Here is a 19,919-nt window from a genome sequence, read left to right on the forward strand (position 1 = left end):
AAAAAAAAAAAAAAAAAAAAAAAGTCATACCTTGACATAGGAAGTTACTCGTTCTTTTACTTAACAAATATTTAGAAACTTGTAAAGATGTATTACTTATTTACAAACCTTTTTTTCTAAAGACTTTTGAAGCAGATTTGTCATTTATATGAGAACAGATTTATGTGGAGGCTGTCTTCGCACACACAACCACAAATACGGTTATTTGGATTTAAAGGCCCCTATTAGCACTAACTATTGTAAGTAGCAGCGTCTTACTGGAGCTCAGAACTTTATCAGGTCTGCAGAAGCCTCTTGATCTTGAAAGTGCTGAATTTTTTAGAATGCTTAAGTACTAGTTGAGAGTTTCATTCAGTTTTCATCTGTTTTGAACTTCTCTTTTGAAATATAAGCCTTTCAAGCTTATATTCAGGTAAATGAAGGCAGACTAGTAAGCTTATAAGCTCAAGTGTAGCAGTATCAAAGGGTTATTAAGACAGATATTATCCCTAGATGTTGTGGGGTTTTTAAATGCTTGTAAGGACAAGAGAGACACCCTGGGTCCACCTGAGATTGGGAACTGTAACTGATCTCTGCACAGAGCTGATACCCTGGAAGGGTAATTCCCACAATGGAAGGGAAACTGGGAAGAATGTTTCCAGTAAGGCAGGTGATGGAAAAGTTTCTCTCTGGCAAGTATTCTGTATGCCCTCTTACGACAAATCCAGGGCCCAATATTTAGCCGTACATGGCATAATATATGGGCATGTAGTCCAAATTTATACAAGATATGTAGGTATAGCATTCTCCACACCAGTAACTTAATGTAAAATTGGTCCAGGGCTGGTGAAACTCAGGGTACCTGGCAGAAGCAAAACAAAGCAGTTGTTTTGCAACAGCTCTAAACTTCAGAGCCATCAGGACTCCCAGCTGAAAGAAAATCTCTTTGAAAGTGAGCTCACAGGGGCCTCTGGGTGGCTTAGTTGGTTGAGCAACTGCCTTTGGCTCAAGTCATGATCTCAGAGTCCTGGGATCGAGCCCTGCCTCAGGCTCCCTGCTCAGTGGGGAGCCTGCTTCTCCCTCTCCCTCTGCCCCTCCACCCTGCTTGTGCTTGCTCGCTCTCTCAAATCAATAAATAAAATCTTAAAAAAAAAAAAAAAAAGCTCACAAATTGAACCATAAAAAGAGGGAAAGGTGTGCTATGAAAGACAGAAGACACAGCAGACAGAGGATGAGTATTCCCTTTCCACCAAGAACTTGAAATAAATATTCTGAATGAGACTAAAAATATAAAATATGTTCAAAATGATTAAAGAAAAATATCAACCTTCCACTTTCCAGTCAAGACAAGTGGGATACCATTGCTCAATCTTCTGGAAATCACAGTGTGAATCCTAGTACTGATGGTGAGACATCACCAGTACAGTTACTTGGAGTTAAGACTACTGTTCTTTCAGTAGTTTAAATACCAGCACACCAAGGCTGTTCACCAGTTCCCTATCTTGTTGCCAGTTAGTGGATGCCTCTTTCTCTGCAAAGGGTATAATGATTTGGAGCAATGATGAGTGAGTCATGAAAGAACTTGGCTCAGACTAGAAGAACAAAACAGGATTACTGTGTAGATGGAACTGGCTGTTACTATGATGAGAGCAGTGTGCTAAGGGGCTTTTCCAGCACAGAATCCTGAAGTAAGGAACTAACCCAAATCTACACCTGCTCCTTTTGCATTGAAATCTAACCTCCTGTTGGCCCACAGAGCCTCCAGCACAGTATTTGAGGACAGTCAGCATGAATGCAAGAGTGCTTTACTGTAGAAGTAGGAAAGGGAATTTGGGTCACAGAAACCAGGGCAAATTTTTCTGCTTTTAAAACAAAACGGAATCAACAAATAAATGAATGTCAGCTTACCTTCCTATTTGTAATTCCATTTCTCCTTCAGTGAAATGAGCATCCCGATTAAGGAATCCTCATAAGAGTAGTTGAGTCTTAGTCCAAATCCTTCCCTCAGAAGTGTTGATTAGGACTAGTAAATTTTTGTTTTTGCAAACCTGAAGTTACAGGACGCAGACCTTTAAAAATTTTACATCTTCTTTCAAGGATGTCATAATTATGACTATTTTCTCATTAATTGACATTTCCCAGGGAGAAGATAAGCAAAAACTTAGAAACACTTATTTTCTCCTCTGGGTAGCTCTATTTAATGTCTGCTGGTGCTAATTGAAAGTAATGGCTAGCGGGACGCCTGGGTGGCTCAGTTGGTTGGACGACTGCCTTCGGCTCAGGTCATGATCCTGGAGTCCCGGGATCGAGTCCCGCATCGGGCTCCCAGCTCCACGGGGAGTCTCTCTCTGACCTTCTCCTCGCTCATGCTCTCTCTCACTGTCTCTCTCTCAAATAAATAAATAAAATCTTTAAAAAAAAAAAAATAATGGCTAGCTTAAGGTGGGTGGTTAACTTTAGGCACCAGCTTCCATTCTGCCCTTGTCCCAGTATAAACAAAAAGAATCAGATATTAACTCCAACAAGCTTAGATCATAAAGGTCCAGATGAAGCCAGGTGAAGATTGATTGGTGTTTAAACATTATATTTACATAGTGTTTAAACCCAGGAACTCATGTGGGAAAATTAGTGCTTTTCTACTTCAGATGATAAAATCAGGAAAGGAAAAAATGTTTGGAGTTTGAGGAAATGAAATTCTGAAGGCAGTGTGGGTTAAATTATTTTGGCTAATTTCCTTTCAATATATAGGACAAATAAACCCAGGTGCCAGAACTGTCGTGTAGAACTTAATACAAAGATGTTTTAGGGGTGCCTGGGTTGCTCAGTGGGTCAAGCCTCTGCCTTCAGCTCGGGTCATGATCCCAGGGTACTGGGATCGAGCCCCACATTGGGCTCTCTGCTCGGCAGGGAGCCTGCTTCGCCTTCTCTCTGTCTGCCTCTCTGCCTACTTGTGATCTCTGTCAAATAAATAAATAAAATCTTTAAAAAAAATGTTTTATTGCAGTGCTCATCAAACAACTTACTTGCTTATGGTCTATCTGAAACGCTATTCAAAGGTTAAAAAGACACTGTTCTCTCTTAAAATGTAAAACAGATTTTACATTAGAGACAAGAATTAAGTACCTAGTAGAGATGTGAGCCAAGAAGATGTCTCCTACTGTACCGATGTTGGTTGTTAAAGCCTTTGCAAATCCAATTTATAAACAGTACACGAAGTTTAGCTTGCCTCTGGTGGGATCTGATCTTGAGTTTATTTATAGCATACAATTATATTCTTTTAAAAAGAGAATTGGTTCCCTCTATTTAAATAAAACAAAAAACATTAACAAATGTCTAAATTAGAATTAACTTCTAAAGGAGTTGTCTCTCTGATATCCTTGACTTTCATTTCATCTGTATTAGTTGCTTAGAAACATTTTCCCAATATACCTCTTCAAACTTGACACCTGGCGAGTGACTGCTTCATCAAGTCAGTGTTTGCAAAAAGACAATAGACTTACAATATAACTTGTGTTCATCCTGGGCTTTGTACAGATGCTGTAAAGTTCCCGCAGCTGCTTGGCTTCCTTTCTCACTGGGCTGTATACACCCTTATGAGATCATTGGTTTTAATTTTGTCCATGATTTTATAAACAATTTTTTTAAAAAGATTTTATGTATCTGAGAGAGAGAACACAAGCAGGGGGATGAGCAGGCAAAGCAGGCAGAGGGAGGAGCAGGCTCCCCACTGAACAAGGAGCCTCATGTGGGAATTGATTCCAGCACCCTGGGGTCATGACCTGACCCGAAGGCAGAGGCTTAACAACTGAGCCACCCTAAAAGTAATTTAAATCTTTTTTTTTTTTTAAAGATTTTATTTATGTATTTATTCGACACAGAGAGATAGATCACAAGGAGACAGAGAGGTGGGGGAGGGGGGAGCAGGCTCCCCGCCGAGCAGAGAGCCTGACACAGGGCTCAATGCCAGGATCCTGAGATTATGACCCAAGCCAAAGGCAGAGACCCAACTCACTGAGCCACCCAGGCGCCCCCTGTAAACAATTTTTTTTTAAGATTTTATTTATTTATTTGGCAGACAGCGATTACAAGTAGGCAGAGAGGCAGGCAGAGAGAGAGGAGGAAGCAGGCTCCCTGTAGAGCAGAGAGCCCGATGTGGGGCTCGATCCCAGGACCCTGGGATCACAACCTGAGCTGAAGGCAGAGGCTTTAACCCACTGAGCCACCCAGGCACCCCCCCCATAAACAATTTAAAGAGTGAACTAGTTCCGAAGTTAGTTGAGAAGAACCCAGTCCCCAGCCTTCTCCCCACAACATGGCTCCAGTTTTCTCTTTCCATAGTCAAGCTCTCTTGCTTCTTGCACTTGAGACCTTTTGCTTTTACCTCTCTGTGTGAGTAACATGCTTGTATTGTTAGGTGTTCTTTTTTTTTTTTTTTTTAAGATTTTATTTATCTATTTGACAGACAAAGATCACAAGCAGGCAGAGAGAGAGAGAGAAAGAGAGCGAGGAGGAGGAGGCAGGCTTCCCACTGAGCAGAGAGCCTGATGTGGGGCTCAATCCCAGGATCCTGGGATCATGACCCGAGCCAAAGGCAGAGGCTTTAACCCACTGAGCCACCCAGGTGCCCCAATTGTTAGGTGTTCTTTGACATCTTTCCGCACTCACTGATGTCCTCTTCATACCTATGTCCTGTTGTCTTATTTTCCTGATAGAGCTAGTTCAGAATTTGTTTTAATCAGAGTTCAGTGTTTATGTTATTTTTTTTTAAGATTTTATTTATTCATTTGACAGAGATCACAAGTAGGCAGAGAGGCAGGCAGAGAGAGAGCAGGGGAAGCAGGCTCCCCACCGAGCAGAGAGCCCAATGCAGGGCCCGATCCCAGGACTCGGGGATCATGACCTGAGCCAAAGGCAGAGGCCCTAACCCACTGAGCCATCCAGGCGCCCCAGTGTTTATGTTATTTTTAAAAAAGATTTTATTTATTTATTCAAGGCAGGGGAACAGAGGGAGAGGGACAAGCAGATTCCCTGCTGAGCAGAGAGCCCAACATGGGGCTCGATCTCATGACACTGAGATCATACCAAACAAAACCAAGAGTCATACACTTAGCAGACTGAGCCACCTAGGCACCCACAGTGTTTACATTATTAGGACTATACTTCAAAGCTGAGCTAAAAAGTGTAATTATTTTTTTCTCCATAAAACTTTTTGTAAGCAGTTGCATACTAACCTGTTAATAACTATTTCTTCTTGTTTGCTTAACTTTTTGTGTTTTTAATTATAATTCAGTCCCAACTTCCCATGAGATCAGACCCTTCCAAGGAGTCTTTTCACTTTCACTTTCTTGAAGTCCCTTCTGGAGTCTTTTGACCTGCTCTATTCTGGACTGATTTTCTTATCTGTGAAAGATTGGCCGTCATCCTGGGATCTCTCTTCATCATCACTCTGAGGTTCATTGCCTTCATCTCGTTTCAGTGCTGGGTCTCCTATTATATGGTTCTTTTCTTTGTTTACTTCCTCATTTTGATGAAAAATATCCTCTGGTAGCTTCCTGAGAATGGGTATATAGAGAATAAAGTTTTTGAAGTTTCACATGTTCTAAAATGTCTACTTCATACTTTTGACAGTTTCTGTATACCTGGGTTAGAAATCATTTTCCTTCTAGTCTGATGCGGTTCTGATTCTTGATTTTTTTTCTGCGCTAATGTTCTTTCTTATTGAAAGCTTATAAGAGGGCGCCTGGGTGGCTCAGTGGGTTAAAGCCTCTGTCTTGGGCTCAGGTTGTGATCCCAGTGTCCTGGGATGGAGCCTCACATCCGGCTCTCTGCTCAGCGGGGAGCCTGCTTCCTCCTCTCTCTCTCTCTCTCTCTCTCTCTGCCTGCCTCTCTGCCTACTTGTCTGCCTATCTCTGTCTGTCAAATAAATAAATAAAATCTTAAAAAAAAAAAGAAAGCTTATAAGATCCTTTCTTTATCCCTCATATTCTGAAATTTCATAATGATGAGCCTCAAGAGGTATGAGCCTTTTCATCCATTGTACTAGGTACTCACTGGGCTCTTTCAAAGTGGAAACTTGTAGCCCTCTGTTCTGGGATTTTTTTTTTTTTTTTTTTAACTTGTAGATCTCCCTTTATTTTCTGTTTCTCTTATTAGAAGTCTTGTCATTTGGATGTTGACCCTCCTGAGCCAACCCCTGTTTTTCCTTCTTATTTTCCATCTTTCTCCTTTTGCTTTACTTTTTAAAAACTTTTTTGGAAAATTCTTAACGTTACAAAAGTAAACAGAATAGTGTTATGAGTCCCTGTATACCGTACCCATCATTGAGCTTCAGTGATTATCTGTCGTTAGTACTCTTTCATGTATACCCCGTCCATAGCCCTACTCCATTTAATTTTGAGGCATATCTCAGACATATCATTTCATCTGTGAAATTTCAATATATATATCTTTAAAGCAGGTTTCTTTTAAAAAATATAACCACTTGGGAGGGAGACAAACCATGAGTGACTCTTAATCTCACAAAACAAACTGAGGTTTGCTGGGGGGGAGGGGGGTTGGGAGAAGGGGGGTGGGGTTATGGACATTGGGGAGGGTATGTGCTATGGTGAGTGCTGTGAAGTGTGTAAACCTGGCGATTCACAGACCTATACCCCTGGGGATAAAAATATATGTTTATTAAAAAAATAAAAATAAATATTAAAAAAAAATATATATATAACCACAATAACTCTTGTTCCCATTAAAAAATTAACAAGAACGCCTTAACGTGAAATACCTAGTGTTAAGGTTTCCACTTACCTCCGTATCTTAAACTGTTTTGTTTCTATTTTTACTGTCTGTTTGTATCACTAAAGTGCACATATTACGACGGCTTGATATCTCATAATTCTCTTTGGCTACACTGTTCATTATGATGGGCATTAGCCACATGTGGCTATATAACTTGAAATTAATTAAAACAAAATAAAATCTCATTTCCTCAGTTGCATTGGTCACATTTCAGGTGCACATGTGGCTAGTAGTTTCTAGGTTGGGCATTATGGAAGCAGAACGTTTCCACCTTTATAGAAAGTTTTCTTGGACGGTGCTGATCTGTGGGTTCCCTCTCTTATTCTTAATATCTTTGGTTTTCAGCAGTTTAACCATTATGTACCTAGATGTTTTCCTTGTATTTATCAGGCTGAGGGTTCATTGACCTTCTTGGATCTGTAAGTTGATAGTTTCTCCTAAACTTGGGAAAATTTCGCCATTATTTCTTCAAATTTTTCCTGCACAATTATCTCTCTTCTTCTGGAACTCCAGTTACATAAATGTTAGACCACTTGATACTGTCCCTCAGATCACTGAAACTGTTTGTCTTCGTTCTCTCTGTTCTTTTTACTGGATAATTCCTATTGATATGTCTTCAAGTATCCCAACTCTTTGTTCTGTACACTACAGCCTTCTTTTAAATTCATCCACTATAATTTTCGTTTCACGTGTTGTACTTTCCATTTCTAGGATTTCCATTTGGTTCTCTGCTAAAATTCCCCATTTGTCCACTCAGGAGTATAAGTGGAGAAACGTTTTTCACGTCCTAGTCACCTTCATCCTATCTCTACCCTTTTGTCATTCCTTGGACCTAAGGGCATGCTAACTGACCCTCAGGAAAAATGATTAGTAGAAGTATTTCAAGCAGGCCCTGAAAACAGTGTTGGGTCTGTCTGCCAGGAGATTCTGTGTGTTCTGTCTGGGCATATCTCTTTGGTCCTGATGATTCTTCTGTCCATGAGTTGCAGGGAGGCCAGAGGAAGATCAGAGCATGGCTTCTAAACCATGAGACCCAGGACCAGAGCTCCATTTTACTCATCATTGAGGGCAACTGGAATCCTCTGTGTTAGTACTTAAATGTCTATCTTCTTGGGTTGGCTTAATTCTTCCAAAAATTATCTTTGACTCTCTTGTCTAGAATATAAAGGCTTTCTGCCAGCTTTCTGGCAGCTAAATTGGGAAAGATGGCTGGAGAGTCTCAGCATTCATTATGCATAAATTCACTGAATCCACCACCCCTCAGCCATGCCTGACACCCTTCAAAGTACCATGTATTTTATCTTCTAAAAGAATTAATCTCTATTTTTTCGCTGAGGGGCTAAGGTAGCTTGGAGTGGTGGTGGTGGGGATCTGGGACTCCAACCGCATCTTAACGCTCTTTCTTTTGACACTCCCTCCCTGCATTCCCCCTCCGTACAGTTCCAGACATGCTGCCAGTCCTGAGTCTTTGAGAATTGTGGTGGTGCTGCTAATCCATGTCTTTTACAGTCACCAAGACTTTGTTGCTATTGTATTTTTTTCCTACCTTATCTTTATAATTTATACCCTTAAATTTTTTTTTCTTTAATTACGGCAGAATTTCTTTCAGGAGAAAGAAATCATCATTGTGATTTTTCAGTCTGCTATCTTTACCTGAAAGTCTGATAGCACCTTTATAAAAATTCTTCCTTCCTTCTATACCACTTTATAATTAGGAGCCTTAGAGGTAAACTTATGGATAAAGAATTGGGTTTTTCCTATATAAGGTGTTTGTTATCAATCTGTCACCTTTAAATCCTACATAAGGATTGTTTGATAGGAGGATGAATATTAGCAAAAATGTCTCTTGGGTTTTTTTGAATGTCTCTTCTAAAACAACTTCTTTTGGGGTCCCTGGGTGGCTCTGTGGGTTAAGCCTCAGCCTTCGGCTCAGGTCATGATCCCAGGGTCCTGGGATCGAGCCCCACATCAGGCTCTCTGCTCAGCAGGGAGCCTGCTTCCCCTCCTTTCTCTTTCTGCCTGCCTCTCTGCCTACTTGTGATCTCTGTCTGTGAAATAAATAAAACCATCTTTAAAAAAATAAAATAAAAAAAAATAAAACAACTTCTTTCATTTTAACTTTTGAATGATTAGGGCAGAAAGTGCTGAAGCTCCCAGCTGCAAAGAACACAATCTTACAGTCCTATTTATTCATATCTTTAAGATCTTAGTCAGCCAAAAGGGTTTTTTGCCAGTGTATGGCCTTGAGAAAATTCTGTCCCTTGCTACTCCTACATTTGAGTCGCAGCCTGTGAGACAATCAGTTGCAGATGGTCCCTGTCCCTGGTATTTCATGGCTTACATATGTCAGTTCACACTCAGAAAGCCCACAGCTGTAGCTGTTACACCAGAAAAACTGATAAATGCTTCCAAATGGAAGACCTTTTCAGCAGCTTCCATCAGATGAAGCTAACCAGCTTGGCATTTGCTGAGTTTTCTTGACTATTGTGCAAGCCAAACAAGTTCAGTATTGAAAACGTCCTTTGGTCTCCCAGGATCCACAGTTGAGGACTGTGCACTCTGGTTGCTTTTATGGGACTGCATGCTGCTTGAACAGCTGTGGAGTCCTTGAAGTGGTGGATTTTATGGGAGCTATAAGAGATTCCCAGGTCGGACAGGTAGAGCCAGGGCTGAAAATAACCCCTGTAGACAGGACAGAACCTGAAATATTCCATTAGCACTATGTAGGTCATGGAGGCTTGGTTATGAAGGATGAAAACATTTTACTACCGAAGAAAGAGAAAATTACTTTCTGTGATTGCTGCTTCCAATTTGATGTACTTTTCATGTCTCATCTGAGAAATTAGAGTATCTTGTGTACTAGATACTGCTTTTTTACTAGGTTATCCCTGTTGAGAATACTCCTTATCCTTTTTATTAAGGTAATCAAGATTCTACTGGGCAGTATCTTTTGTCTTTCTGTAACCGACACTCAGCTACTGGCTCTGAGACTCTCTGTTAGGATATATCTATTAATAGCAACTTCCCTCTTTGAAGAACCACCATAACCAGTAGATAAGAATTCTGTATTTTGATAAGCAGAGCTGGTCCAGGTGGATCATAAATCTGGCATCAGTGGCAGGACACCGTTGTTCCTGGAATCCAGAATTCAGTTCTCAGAACACCCAAGCTTGGGACCTAGTTCCTCATAAAAAAGGGGGGGGGGGGTTCTGAGATCAGATTACTTAAGTAACAGAGCCCCAAGCTGCAAATCTTGAGCAATAATGAATTTCACACAGTAGTTCCAAAGTGGTTAATAAAAGTGATTTGTGGGGGCACCTGGGTGGTTCAGTGGGTTAAGCCTCTGCCTTTGGCTCAGGTCATGATCTCAGGGTCCTGGGATCGAACCTCGCATAAGGCTCTCTGCTCAGCAGGGAGCCTGCTTCCCCCTCTCTCTTGGCCTGCCTCTCTGCTTACTTGTGATCTCTATCAAATAAATAAAAATTTTAAAAATTAAAAAGTGATTTGTGGGTTTTATCTATTAAAATCCCAGCCTTCTTTATGTCGTGATGTTAAGTTAGGAGTGGATGATGAAAAGTGGAATCAGGGGCACCTGGGTGGCTCAGTCATTAAGCATCTGCTTTCAGCTCCAATCATGATGCCAGGGTCCTGGGATCGAGCCCTGTATTGGGTTCCCTGTTCAGCAGGAGGCCTGCTTCTCCCTCTCCTGCCCATGCTTGTGTTCCCTCTCTCTTGCTGTCTCTCTCTCTCTCAAATAAATGAATAAAATCTTTTAAAAAATGGAATCAATTTTGTGGTTTTGATTTGATAAATAATTGGGAAGTAGATGTAACCATGTGATCTTTATGCAGTAGAGGACTTTGAATTCTGAATAAAAAGCAGGTACCTCTTTCTAGTCCCTGTGTTCTCATTATGGCTGATAATCTTTAGGCAAAGTGTTAAAGCTTTACATTACATCACAAGTTGGAATTAAAGAGAGCTCACTGGGGTTTTTCTCAGCTGGATTGAGACCCACTTGAGAGCCATAGCCTGCCCTCATTCATATTAATACTCATATTTTGCTGTAGTATCATGTTCAATGAGATAAAAGAATTTGCTTTATTCATAATTTTTATGTAGGAGTTATGCTTAGGCTTCATGGTATTGAGGTCCATAGACCTTGAAAATAAAACTTTCAAGCTCTGGGTTTTTTTTTTTTTTTAATGATTTATTCATTTATTTGAGAGAGAGAGCAAGAGGGGAAAGGGAGAGAGAGAAGGAATCTCAGTGTGCTGAGCGGCAGAACCCAACAAGGGGCTCCAGCTCACAATCCTGAAATCATGACCTGAGCTGAAGCCAAGAGTCAAACGCTTAACCAACTGAGCCACCCAGCCCCAAGCCCTATTTCTGATCGAGTTTACCCTGTATTAGCAGTGATGGCATCTCAACATCTGCATGAATACTAACGATTTACTACCCAAAATGGTCCGTTTATCTTAAAACTGTTAAAGCTATTTATATTGAACTAAAATATGTCTTCTTTTAGATTCTATGTGTAGATCCTTGTTCTACAGCTTGTGGTTTTATAGAACAAGTTTCTTTCTGAATCAAGGTTCAAGGTTCACCTGGAAATCAGTTAGGTGGGCCTAAAATGAAAGTATATTCAGTCTGAATTCATTTTCCCTTTCAGTCCACTTCAGGAAGGCCTAAATTTACGGAAGGACATTTCTTTGTGTGCACTGCAAATAGATGTCAGTTTTATTGTTCTAATTTTAAGTAGAAAAAGTGGTTAGAAACAGAGACACTGGTAAATGTACTTAGAATTAGTTACAGTTTGGAGACCAAGGAAAATATTATTTAATCATTTTTGAGAAGTGTGGGTATAAATGGTGGTCCTTTGTGTGGTAACAGTGATCCTTTCCAGGAGCCATTGAAGGAGTCAGAAGGCTGAAAGCACAGAACTTCTCAATTCCATAGCTCATGCTCCTGAGAACGATCTGTCTCTTCTGTGTCTGATCTGTTGCTCTAGTAAAGCTAGTCGGAGCTGGCTTCTGCACATGGGGGCCTGCCTGTGTGCCCAGGCATCTTGGAACCTGTATGTCCTCCTTTTGTCCATGTTAAGGTTCAATTAATACAGTGGAACAGAGCTTTGGCACACCTGTGAACCCATTTAATTTATGATTTGCTGCTAACTAATCTGAGACTGTCTGTCGATTACCTAGGATCTACTTTAGATTCTAGATCACTTTTAGCCTAGGATTTAAAAATGAGTAATATTCCTTCTCTCTCATTACTGAGGTCTTTGAGTACCCATTGGGTCTTCTGTCTCACAACATACCAGACTGGGGGTGTGGATTATCTAGTCAACTTCAACTGGTAGATTTTTTATTTTGTTTTGTTTTTTAAGATTTTATTTATTTATTTGAGGGAGAATGAGTGAGAGAGAGCATGAGAGAGGAGAAGGTCAGAGGGAGAAGGCAGACTCCCCAAGTCGCTGGGAGCCCGATGCGAGACTCCATCCTGGAAGCCCAGGATCATGACCTGAGCCGAAGGCAGCCGCTCAACCAGCTGAGCCACCCTGGCGCTGTTTAATTGGTAGTTTACTGGCCCTGTCTTTACTGTTTTATCATTCAGTACAGTATGTATTAAATTTATTTTTAGGTTTAACAGTAAGCCCTACGTAGCAAACAGTTCGTGGTGTCACAGGAAGTAGTACTCTAAGAGATGGCAGCCGCAACCAAGGGCACATCAGCCAGATCTCTCAAGGAAAAGACAGAGAGAGTGGTGCCTTTAGGTTTAGAGCCTATATAGACCTGGCAGAACCTGTTTAAGATAAGACCGTAGGGTTTGCGGAATTGTCAGGCAAGCTGAAAGTCCTGTGGAAATGCTGCTGGAAGAAGAGAGAATTTGGGGTTTGCAGTAGAGGTTTCTGGATAGTAACCAGATTGGTCAAGATAGTATGGCAGGTGGGTTCTATATTGGCTGAAGAGATCACATTTACATTTGCTGTTAAGTTTCAGACTTATTTTGGGACTCCTTGGCGGCTCAGTCAGTTAAGCATCTGCCTTCAGCTCAGGTCATGATCCCAGAGTCCTGGGATCGAGTCCCACATTGGGCTCCTTACTGAGCGGGAAGTCTGCTTCTCCCTCTGCCTGCTGCGCCCCCTACTTGTGTGTTCTTTCTCTCTTTCTCTAACAAATAAATAAATAAGAAATCTTTAAAAAAAAAAAAGTTTCTGATTTATTTTGTCTGACATCTAAAACTTTGTAAAAATGTGGGAGCTACCTGAAGCAAAAACAGATGCAATGGATCTTAGCATTCTTTTCCCTTGACCCAGGTTCCTCATGAGGCACCAGCTGCCCTCTCCAGTGACCCTGTCCACATAGGCATGGTTCTTCTTTTTTTTTTTTTTTTTTTTAAGATTTTTTTTTTAATTCTTTTATTTGACAGACAGAGATCACAAGTAGGCAGAGAGGCAGGCAGAGAGAGAGGAAGGGAAGCAGGAGAATTATGATGACTGCTTAATTTTTGTTATACCACTGCCCTGTTAGAATCCCGCCAATCTGAAAGAACTTGTACTTGATTTTTTTTTCTAATTGGAAAAGCCAAAATCCCAGCAGTAGTCTCTAGGGCCCTTTGTGATCTAGCTGTGCCTTTCCTCTTTGAGTGCATCTGGCCCACCATTCCTTACTCCACTGTGGCCACACTGGCTCCCTTGCTGACCCTCAGAGGGTACTTGCCACGGCTGGGCCTTTGAATTTGCTGTTTCCCATATCTGGAATGTTCCTTTTCCCAATCTGCATATCTACATGGCTTACTTACCTCCTTCAGGCCTTTGCTAAAATAGTACCTTTTTAACAAGTCTTCCACTCTGGGCTCCCAGTACTCTGGACCCTCCCTTACCCTTACTTTTCCCCAGAGCACTTATCCCTGTTAAATACTGCTTAACGTGCTTGTTCATTATCACCTCCACCTCCTCTTCCACTAGAATGCAAACTAGAAGGGCACTCTCTGGTGCACTGTTATTATCTCCCAGTGCCCGGAACAATAACAATGCCTAGCACAGAATACTTAATAAATATTTGCTGTTGAATGAACTTTTTGTTTTCATTTAAGGGAGTGTTTACAAATATCAGATGCATGTGGTTCTTGAACCAAACTCAGCAAGGCCATCTCCTTGTCTTAGCAAGCAGAGTATCCGCAGACTCTGTCTCTGCCTGTTGTTGCTCAGTGGCCTCGCAGCCTACCCCATGACTCTGATTTAATACCCTTTTACCTGGGTAGGTTGGCCCCAGGCCCAGTTTTTTTTTTTTTTTTAAGATTTTATTTATTTATTTGACAGATAGAGATCACAAGTAGGCAGAGAGAGAGGGGAGGAAGCAGAGAGCCTGATGTGGGGCTCGATCCCAGGACCCTGAGATCATGACCTGAGCTGAAGGCAGAGGCTTAACCCACTGAACCACCCAGGTGCCCCTTTGTTTTATTTTTAAGATTTTAATTTTGAGTAATCTCTATACCCAACATGGGGCTCGAATTTATGACCCTAAGATCAGGAGTCACATGCTTCACCAACAGAGCTGGCCAGGTGCCCCTCAGTCCCAATTTTAATCCGAGGACTACAAATTCAAATTCATTTTCTCTCAAAGTGGGCAGAGCAAACATTAGAGTCTGTTGTTTCTTTACTCTGCTCATCAGTATTTGAAGGGGTAAGAGCACAGCACATTAATGGATCCTAATTCCAAGATTGGAGATAACTAGGAAAATAGAATATGTTACTGTTCTAATATTTGGAGAACTTTTTCTGTTGCTAACCTATGTCTGTGTGCCACTTTAAGTAAAACAAATTGCCACCATGCAACTATTTATTAAACTGCTATCCTAATTGCCTAAGACTATTTTGGATGATATTTTCAGAGTAAATTGGAAGCTGAAGGGTGTTCTGTAAGTGTCTTAGAGCTTCAGAGAAAACCAAAATCATTTGGACGCCTGATAGGAATTAGAGCTGAACAATTCCCTTTTACTGTGAGACCAGAAAGAAGCTTTTTTCACAATCCTGATAGACACAAAGCTTTAGGGAGACAAATTTTAATAGGAAGAGCAAAAAAGATTGTCTTTTGCCAGCAGATCACTGTATCTCATTCCATTCTTCGCTAGAAAACAATTTTTTCAAATACTCAAAACTATCTAACTTTTGCCTTTAAAGGGAAAGAGCACCCTTAAAAAAATAAATAATAAAATAAAGTTAATGGTCTAGCACTTCCCAGTTCCAGAATTTTTGCACTTGGTATCAGAAAAGTGTACTTTGGTAGGAATGGGTATGATTGTTTATGAATTCAGAGATAAGGAGAAAAAGGGTCTAGACCCTTCTGGGCTGAAATCCATGCCAGCCTGAGCTGTCACAAAGCTGGCCTTGTGCTTTCGGCCTACCTGCGGGGCCTTTAGCTTGAGTGACCGCCACAGGTGGGCTGCTTTTTCTGCCCGCCATACGGGTCATCTTGTGTGAACATTGTGACCTCTCCACCTTATTTCCAAATGGTTTTGAAGGAGATGGGTTTCTTTTTTAAAGCAGTACTTGAGGGTCTGGTTTAATTTTCAAAAGCATTACACAGTTTGATTCCAGTAGCTGTGGCGCTGGTGCAGTGCCTTGGGTATTTGGCGGACAGTCATCGTTCTGATGTCCTCTTGACCAAATGAGAAGCTTCTGACAGTTTAATCCAGGAGTCTTTTAAGCCACCATCTATCCATACCACTTTACAGTCTTCCATCTTTTCTTTGGTGTTCTGGAGATTTCAGTTGGCCTGCATTCTAATTCATTCTAATTCGTGGTGTAAACTCTTAGGAGTTTTTGACATTGAGATGAAGCAGATCTCCTGACAGGGTAGGGACCATGGAAGGAGCCTTATTGTTTTGGTTTCTTTCTACCTCCTTTCGAAACTGGGCCTACTAAGAGAGGTTGGCTCTTAGGATCTCACTACTGTTCTAAAGGCCCATGATTATATATGCTACAGTTTAAGAGCTCACCTGGAGGTCTGTTCAGAGCTTTCCTTTCCCCTCTAAGTGCTATTTGAACACGGAACCTTCAAATGCTGGAATGCATGTTGTTTCCAAGAGGAGATTAGAGACACGGGGCCACTGCTTTTAGCAGGAGATGGGGAACCTGTCACATTTCACCTGTAAGGAGTTCCCCTGTCCACATGCTCTTAACAGTGAGAGAAGTCCTAACCTTTTGAGAGTAAACAAGTGTGGCTTTTATCTACAACCGGCACCAGGTTGTTACTGTTGGAGGGCTGCTCAGCGGCCAGGTAATCCCATGTTATTTGTTGGAAAGAATACAGAAAGAAAGAATACAGAGCCAGAGGGTTCTTGTTTGAATCTCCGTCTTGGAAGTAAACTAAAGAAAGATGCTCTTCAAGTTCAAGTTGAATTAGCATCAGAAGGAAGGTAAAGTGACACTTTCTGTGGTGGATCTTGTGATTATTTCTGCTGTATTTTTCACTGCAGTTTCTTTTCTCCTTTAAACTTCCAATTTCTGAGAATTCTTGATTTATTAGTAGGGTTTGAAATGGAACACCATATTTATACTAAAGATGGTAGATACTTTTTTGGCATTGACCAGGAATGCAAAACTATAGCTAGTAACTCTAGCAGCTAACAGAAAGAGCTACTTCTGCTGGAGTTCCAGATGACATGCATCACTCAGTTGTGTGTCGTTAAAAACCTTCACTCAGAGCCAGTCCCCCAGGATCTGTGGACTAGGTGGTGTGGTGCTTAAAACACATCTGAATCATCATTCCTCAGAGAACTGGTGATGGCTGGCGTCACTGCCTGGTCCTAGCTTGGACCAGCCTGCAAATAATCTTTCCAAAAGCTAAATGGAGAGGAGGAATGAAAGAAAAAAAAAAAAAATTCTTCAGAGACTTGGAAAGGTCACAAGTGACGTCATGGAAGAGTAGATGATACACTCTCAGAGGTGAGCTGTGTGCCACTTGCCTGGGTTTCTCCTGTGGTAGTGCCTCCTGCGGTTATCTCTGGCGAGAGGCCGCATTTACCAGAGTTCAGACTGAGTTCATCTCGTACCTTTTTATAGTACTTTTGAGTACACTGGAACAAGGTTAGAATATTAATTTTGCCTGTTCGTCTCCAGCTGTGCACCATAAAGAGGCTGTAGTTACTGCAGCGGGCTTCCTATACTATGGAGGGAAACTAATTGGTGGTTACAGGCTAACACTGACAGGCTGCACTTTCCCCAGCAGCCACGGAAAGTAACTTTTAAAAATCATTATTATTATTAAGCGTTTATAGCCTACTCTTGTGTTTTCTGAGTGCCCCATAATCATTTCTGTTTGCTCCTCCCATTGATGTCCCTGACAGGCAGGTTCATATTGTTGTGGCCACATATTGCTTGTGACAGAGCAGAGGACTAGAGGATTAGGTCATCTGCCCTTTGGTACCATCTGTGGTCTTCTTTAGGCATCCTCCGAGCAGAAGCTGAGGTTTGCATTCTGTTCCTTTGCCCATTGAATCCATTTCCTCACTGCTTGCCCTTAACAGGGTATATATTATGGCTTTTATACTTTCTTGATGGAAACTTACAGGAAGAAATGTGTTTTACACAGTACACACATACACATACACACAACACATAAAACTGAAACAGTTTTGGGAAACATCTCTTAACTCTTCATGAGATGCACCGTGATATTTTCCACTCTATTTTATTTTTTTGAAGATTTATTTATTTATTTTGAGAGAGAGAGAGAGAGAGACTCTTGAGCAGAATCCCCACTGAGCACAGAGCCTGACACAGGGTTCAATCTCATGACCCTGAGATCACAACATGAGCGGAAATCAAGACTCGAGGCTTAACTGACTGTGCCACCTGGGTGCTCCTCTATTTTATGCCAGTTTATTTTATGCCAGTTTCAACCCACTGTATTAATTTTTTTTAAAGATTTTTATTTATTTATTTGGCAGAGACACAGCAAGAGAGGGAGCATAAGGAGAGGGAGTGGGAGAGGGAGAAGCAGGCTTCCCGCTGAGCGGGGAGCCCAATGCGGGGCTCAATCTGAGGACCCTGGGATCGTGACCTGAGCCGAAGGCAGATGCTTAACAACTGAGCCACTCAGCCTGGGCACACCCAGGGGCCCCCCACTGTATTAATTTTAAGAAGCATCACTTGGTCATGATCCACAATTTTAAACACAATGCTAGGAGGTACTTGAAGCGAGGAGTGCATGTGGCACATTTTTCGTGTAGCATCAGTTTTACTGTGGTAAGGGGATAAACACATTTTCATATTAAAACATACAGATGCATTATGGAATAGCATGGAACTTCAAAGAAATTTTGTTCTTATGATGGGCTACTTCATATTATACCCCCATACCCCCAACCCTGACCCTTCCTGCTACTTCCACCCCAGTACAGACATCCATACTTTCCTCTTCTGTTAAGGGAAGTACACTAGAAAAAACTTGAAGTACTGTCCTTTTGGAAACTTGAGACCAAGTTTATATGTTGTCTAAACCTCAGTGGTTTTCAGATACTCTGAGTAGTATATTTTCCAATTAGCATTCTTACTGAGTACTCTGTACCAGTCACTGTTCTAGAAACTGAGAATACAGTAGTGAACAAGAGACAAAAACCCCCTCTCTCATAGCATTTATATTCTGCTGGAGGCTGGGGTACAGGGAGAGGCGATAAACAGGGGAATAAGTAAAATAGTATGTCAGATGAGGGCAGTGGAGGTAAGAGAAACCAGAGACTTGGATAGACAGTCCTGAGGTTAGAGATTGGGTGGTGTGATTTTATAAACACGCTGATCATGGAAGACCTGTGTGGAACGATAATAGTTGATTAAGCAAAGACCTAAAGGAAGCCAGGAATGAGGCATGCAGATTTCTGGAGAGGGAGAGAATTGCGGACAGAAGATAGAGCAAATGCACAAACCACGAGGTCGCAGAGTACCTGATACGTGCAGGGGAGAACAGCAGGCCCCTGTGGCTGACATGGAGCTAGCAGGGAGACAGTCACAGCACATAACATCAGAGAGGTAATAGGCATCAGATTATAGGCAATTGTAACTTTGGTTTTTATTCTGAGTGAGACGGGAAGTCATTGGAGGTTTGCGCAGAGAGGTATTTATGAGCTGACCCACATTTTAGGATCCCTCTGGCTGCTGTATTGAGAATAGACTGGGGAAGCTAAGTGTTACAGAGAGTGGAGGAGGCAGGTGCAAAAGCAGGGGCACTATTAGAAGGCTTTGTGGTATTCTGTTTACTGTGTTTGGAAAGACAGCAGGAGGTTCTCTTTAGGGATGGGAGGAGAGATCAAGAAATTGGTTTGGGACATGTTCATTTTGAGATACTAGCTATCCAGGTGAAGATACTAAGGCAGTTGGTATATATATGTCTTCATTGATTTCCCATAGGCAAGTTAGGCATTGGTTTTTTTTTGTTTTGTTTTGTTTTGTTTTTTAAAGATTTTATTTATTTATTTGACAGAGAGAGATCACAAGTAGACAGAGAGGCAGGCAGAGAGAGGGAGGGAAGCAGGCTCCCCGCTGAGCAGAGAGCCCGACGTGGGACTCGATCCCAGGACCCTGAGATCATGACCCGAGCCGAAGGCAGCGGCTTAAACCACTGAGCCACCCAGGCGCCCCTAGGCATTGGTTTTAAAGCTCTCGGGAAATAGTTCTCCAGCTTGTCTGGATTATGTCTTTCTATTTTGTACCTATTGGGATGGCGAATTTCAAAATAAGAAAACTCTGGAGCAATCAGTATTATACTCTTTAAGGTTCTTTTTGAGAGGATCTGCCGTCCAGATTGGAATCGAACTGGCTTCATAACTGTGTTTTTCCCATGATTCTTTTTGGCCTAAACTCCTAAGGAATGATTGGCACATCCTTGGAGAGTCAAGTATTTTGAGTTGTGATTTACTACCTATGTTATTCTTAGCATATAGATCTTATATTAGCTCAGCGATTTGAAATAAAAATGGCATTTATCTATCATCCCAGCCTTGTTGAGTACAGTTTGCTGATCAAGAGATGTTAATGGGATTATGTTATGCATACAGATGATAATAGAGGTAGAAAAGGGGTTGGGAAACCAGTGTTTCATTCCATTTGCTCAACATCTTACCCTTAATTTCATGCAACAAATATTTCTTAA

The 19,919-nt window shown here is 41.5% G+C and overlaps 1 protein-coding gene across 2 annotated transcripts in view; it reads left to right on the top strand.

The window, feature by feature from the left end:
* The window catches only part of LOC111151383 (adaptor related protein complex 2 beta 1 subunit), a 129,835-nt gene that overhangs the window by 89,074 nt on the left and 20,842 nt on the right, over positions 1-19,919 (top strand). The window lies entirely within an intron of this gene.

Source organism: Enhydra lutris, unplaced genomic scaffold (assembly GCF_002288905.1).
Source record: "Enhydra lutris kenyoni isolate GAN:26980312 unplaced genomic scaffold, ASM228890v2 scaffoldscaffold26, whole genome shotgun sequence".
NCBI lineage: Eukaryota > Metazoa > Chordata > Mammalia > Carnivora > Mustelidae > Enhydra > Enhydra lutris.